Source organism: Vigna umbellata, chromosome 2, assembly GCF_029865625.1.
Source record: "Vigna umbellata cultivar VRB3 chromosome 2, Vumbellata_1.0, whole genome shotgun sequence".
Taxonomy (NCBI): domain Eukaryota; kingdom Viridiplantae; phylum Streptophyta; class Magnoliopsida; order Fabales; family Fabaceae; genus Vigna; species Vigna umbellata.
Window position 1 is genome coordinate 13,866,038 of NC_142166.1, and position 6,000 is coordinate 13,872,037.

At 31.2% G+C, this 6,000-nt stretch overlaps 1 non-coding gene across 1 annotated transcript; it reads right to left on the minus strand.

Moving 5' to 3' along the window:
• Window positions 1-2,532: 2,532 nt before the first annotated feature.
• On the minus strand, window positions 2,533-2,604 carry TRNAT-UGU (transfer RNA threonine (anticodon UGU)). The gene has a single exon. It is a non-coding gene; the product is annotated as a tRNA-Thr (tRNA).
• Window positions 2,605-6,000: the final 3,396 nt, after the last annotated feature.

Below are 6,000 nucleotides of genomic sequence, written 5' to 3' on the forward strand. Positions count from 1 at the left end.
TTACACCATAATTACATTAAAATAGATTTAGTTGATTAAGCAATTAATGTAATCGATTGCACATAAATTGTAAGTCAAAACATTTTGAAAATGTGATCATTATGACAGTTAAGACTTATCACGAAAACAATTTTCAATGTGTAAACAAATTTAATTGATTAAGAAATTAATATAATCGATTGCACATAAATTGTAAGTCAAAACATTTTGAAAATGTGATCATTATGACAGTTAAGACTTATCACGAAAACAATTTTCAATGTGTATCAGATTTAACTGATTAAGGAAATTGTGTAATCGGTTAAGTATTACACTTAGTCAATTTTGAAAACTTTTTCTTCTCAAAACTCATCACATCACATTGCAAATAGGTGTTAGGAAAGACACGATTTTTAATCGATCATACATATAATGTAATCGGTTAAAACTTGTAGTTTGCCACAGTTTAAGCATTAGCTAATCTGATGAACTTAATTGATTACATAACCATTGTAATCGATTACTTCATACATATATGCTTTGTGCAAGTGATTTTAACATTTGAAAACATGAGTATGCATACTACAAATGTAAACACATGTATGACCATATTAAGTATGTAAACCAAACATTTAAGACAATATATGTTTTAAACATAAAGAAACATTTATGTTGTTGTCATGGAAACATATATGTTGTTGTCATCATAGAAAACCAAACACATAAGGGATTGGGTTTAACATTCACATTGCTCCCCCTATCAACAAAATTAAACAACATTCTTCACACATCATATATTCAACAATGCATATTATTCATCAACGCACATTTATTCATGATAATATGCTTTATTTCCATAAGATTTGTGTATTAAATTAGATCTATGAGATTTGTACTTGTCATATGCTTTAGACAATAGATTTTGAAAGAATAGTTCAGGATCTACTGGGTCCAAGGAACTAAGTCATGTTTATGTGACTTATTAGACATAGTTCTTTTTTATAGCATAGACTAGGTCACAAATCCATATGACAAGATTGTTGGATGTCTTACATCAACTAGAAATAAGATCAGTTTATAGTATATAAATGGATGCAAATTTCACCTTACAAGTCAGTTTTGTAGGATTGAGTTACGCTTATAGTCTACTTCTTAACATGGTATCTAGAACCTAAAGCTTTTGATAGTTAATATTTGAATTTTGAATTCATTGAGAGAGGATCTCTTAGTTCTTGTCATAAAACACTAGTTCTTAGTGACAAATCTTCATTGAATTTCATCTGGTAGCTATCAACTACACTAAGGTCGTCCCCTTCTCCTATTTGAGGATTTGTGTTTATTATCTTGATTGAAGAACCTTAGTTTTTTATGGTTTTTTCTCTCTCCATGGATTCTTCGACTACCTCTTCTAGTAGCTTAGACAAATGTTCTCTTTTCAATAGACTTCTAAATGGTATGATGATCGTCAAAATTCTAGTTTCACTACTTTTGTTGCATGCACAGGTATATCTTTTGTTATCCTAACTCAGCCTTCTTCTCTTAGACCTTGGGTTCTTGACTCAGGTGTCACAAATCATATTACTGGTAATAAATCTTTGTTTTCTTCTTTATCCTCTTCGAGTAATTTACCTAAGGTTAGAATGACTGATGGGTCTATGGTCTTATCTCATGGTGTTTATATTGTTAATATTTTTCAATCTTTAACCATTGACATTGTTCTTTATGTCTTTGGGTCCCTTTAACATATTATTCATTAATCGTCTAACTCGTTCTCTTGATTGTGTTATTTCTTTTACAAATTTTGTTTGTTTGTTTATTGCATTGGAGTTCATCTCATGTGACCTTTATCATCTCCGCCATTCTACACATATTGACACAACGATGGAGTCTTCATGATCAATTAACAGATATTTTCACCAAGTCTTTACAGGGATCAATATTTGATTATATTTATAAAATCTTGATAAATATGATTTATATGCACGATCTTGAAAAGAAGTGTTAGATTATTGCATTTTATGATAATGAGAAAAACATAATCTCTATATTAATTATGTTATTTTTACATATTCATTTGTATTTGGGTTTAGCCCACATTCTCATTATTATAAATGCATTACTCTATGTGTATTTGTTACACAAGAAAGATTAAATACCTAATTTTATTATATTCAACATGGTATTATGACCCAAAAAGAATATTTTGAATTTCAATGAACAAAACTTTGAAAAAATAAATAAATAAGTTGTAAAATAGGATAATTCAAATATTAAAAAAATAACAAAAAACATCAAATTAAATGCTCTTTACAACCTTTTTTTTTCCATACAAGTTCGGACCTAGTTTGAACTTAAAAAGAATAGAAAACAACTTTGACTAAAAGATCATCCATAGACTCACAAATTGTATCATGTATAATTCATTTAAGGAATTGTATCAATTAACTTCAATACTTATACTATTTTGTAAATGAGGAGAATAACTAATTAAATAAATAATTTTGGAGATTAAACTTTAATTTCAAAATTTAAGAAAGAAAAATCTTTTAAAGGTGCCTTCATGCAGGATCGAACTACAGACCTTCAGTTTACAAGACTGACGCTCTACCACTGAGCTATAAAGGCTTACATGTTTGGACTATTCAAATCAAATTTTGTTCTTTAATTATCTAATTAATATTTAGATGGGAGGAACTCTTGTACGATTACGTGAAAAAGGGAGATTTAGATGGGATACATTGAAATAAATTAGGTATGACAAATTATATATTAAAGACATCATAATTTTGAAAGAATGGTATAATATTTTTATATGAATGAATTAGATGAATGAGGTATGTGAAAAGGTAACCATACTTAATATCTTTTATTATGAATGTGGCATATGGTGATTGGTTTGAGCTAAGTTTATATGAGAAAGAGTAATTCCATAAATGAAAATAAGTACAATAAGAAATTTTGAAGTTGAATGGAGAATTCACTAGTAGGCATTGTTGTGGATGGATAATAAATTTTAGATTGAGATGCGTGATTATATATGCAATGAGTTGTGATGATTACACAAGGAAGTAAAGCAAATGTTTGGGAGTAAATACTCATGTGAAAGTCACACCTCTTAATTGAAAATTGATTATAAATTTTTTATATTCATTTAATATTATTTTTTATTATCTTTTTAAAAAATATATATATAAAAGTTTATACATGACCATTTTATCCTTGTACAAGTGTGTCAAATGAATATAGAAGTGTGTGATGATATCATTGTTTCTCTTAATTACATACAAATGTTGGCTTCTTCTATATTTGAAGGATTTAGAACAATCCATCTTCTCTTGAATTGAGTTTTTACTTCTTGTTACATTTATTTTTTTAGTTTCTTTTTGAATTTGGTTTGTACCTTCTCATGGAGCATCTCAACTAAATAATAACGTAGCACAACTTTCAACTTCCACTCTGGGTATTTGTTATGTTTTAGGATGATTTAATTGTGTGGTTAAATATTATATATGTTGTATATAGTGCCTGCGTGTAATAAATAACAAAGATTGTTAAAGGAGAAATGATAATAAAGAAGTGTAGGGGCCGGTGAATGTGTACTGGAAGTCTTTTTATAGGGTTAGCGTTGTTTTTAGATTGAATGAAGGCTGAAGAGTTTGGGGGCTATTTAGATTGAATGAACTCTGAAAATGCTAATTAATATTATATAAATGGAATGAGGAGATTATAATTATATATATAATTTTGAAAGTATTGATCTAAGTAGTGGAAGTAACATAATATATGTATGCATATATGTTACGTATAGATTGAATGCGTAAGTAATAATATTACATGTGCATGAAAAATTAGTGTTTTAATTGGATGAGGATGGATCTTATTTTCTCGTTATTTCACGCTATTTGTTTCATGAGGATTGATCTTATTTTCTCGATTAGCCGAGGTAGATAAATATCTTGAAAGAGAGTCAGGCAGTTGATTAACGTTTCCACTTCTTTCAAATTTTGTACGTTTCTTAATTATATACAAAATGACCATTCATTTATTTAGGCGGGCTTTTATATCCTTTATAGTCAACATGATTTCTAGAAACTTACTTGCTTTTACTTTAAAAACACATTTGGAGTGGTTCAGTAGCATTCTATAATGCCTTATATGGTCGAATACCTCTCTAAGGTCCTTCACTCGCTCGTTGATCAATAAAGATCTCACTACTATGTCGTTAATGTATATTTTTATATAATTACTTATATGTTGGTGGAAAATTTTGTCCATAAGCCACTTATAAGTTGTTTTAACGTTCTTCCAACTAAACGACATAATCTCATAATAATAATTAGCACGTTTAGTGATAATAAGATTATCTTCTCCTTATATAGGTGGTACATAAGTAGCTGATTGTACCCATAATATTTGTCCAAGAAATTTAAGACCATTCGCATAACACTTATTGGCGATCTTTTAATTAGCATGGACAGTACAAATTTTACCTTTATCCGAAGGGAATTTCATAGCCAAAATTTCCCCCAAACACGTTTAGGCACGGTCGACCTAACAACACGTTGTAGGATGTGTTGGTCTCAACCAAGAGATACTTGATGCGAATTTCCCGACTGTCTTGGTCGGATCTGATCCATGTTTGTAAGTTGAGATATCCTCTGGTATCAACCTACTTGTTGGAGAACTCGACAATTTTCTTGTTGTATGGCACAATAAGATCTTCTGATATATCCATCTTTCAAAAAGTCTTTCAATAAAGGATGTTAACCAAGTTGTCTTGGTTCACCAATACTTTGTTGATGTCATAATTAGAAATCTCAACAATTATCACCATATGATTGTCTTGATCAAGATCAAGGGCCTTGAGAAATCTTCATTTGTAAATATGATTGGGGCATGATGCATATCCTTGTATACACTAAGTGCATGGTCTTAAGAGACTGAATATATCTTTCTATTCAGCTATTAAGGATCCTCCTCCCTCAAATACTATGGAAATGATATTGATCCTTAGCGAACGGTCTTTGTTGTGGCTTCTACTCCGACTTTGTCAACGAGAAAACTCTTTACGACAATCGATCCTAGGTGCGAGTTAGGGATTGTGCCTATAAGGTGAACTTCTCTTTGATTGCTCAGTTTTTGACAAACTTTTTTAAGTGCCTCACCTAGATGAGTTATTTAGTCTTATCTAATAGGGAAACACATTCTTCAATGGTATGTTTGAGGTTGCAATGGTATAAGTAGTGCCTATTTTCTTCTGAGTTTGATACCTTCTTTCTCAATGTAGGCATTAGATCCGTGTTGGGAGCTTCTTCAAATATCTTCGCACGTGGGATGTTTAGAGGCATATATTAATGAAAGGATGGCCATTTGACCAACTCTTTGGGTCTTGAATCATGTTCTTTCCTACGAGGTTTCTATCAACTCCTTTTTGGTCATTGGATGAGGCTTATGCTTGTATTTGCTTTTCCATTTACATGAACTTGGCCATCTAATTTTGAGTTCATATAAGTTTTTTGCAGGTTGCATGTATAGACTATCTACGAAGAGCCCTGGTCGTAGGGTTGTGATCATATGGTGCATTGTCACCTCAAACCTACGGTTTTGTATTTTCCTGACCACCTTTCTGAACTGCTCCATGAATGCTCTAAGGGATTCATCTTTCTCATGCCTGACATTGACCAGAGCGATCAAGGTTAATTAGTGTGGTCGACTTCTACAAAATTGGGATCCAAACTTCAATCGGATGGTGGCAAAAGAATCAATGGAGTTCGACAGTAATAGGAATAACCATGTTATGACCTTATCATTTCCCTTAGATCCAGTTGGTCATCTAGGCTTCCTCTAATGCAACGTTTTTTGTCATGTTCCTTGTAGTCACCATGTGTTTAGAAAGTCTTCGCTTGGCCTCATGGCATGCGCCAAAATGTTTCAATATGTGGGGTCGATTGGCTTATTTACAATGGTCGGTTGTCCAATACTCTTGTTCTAAGTTCAATTCCTATTCATCAACACCAATAA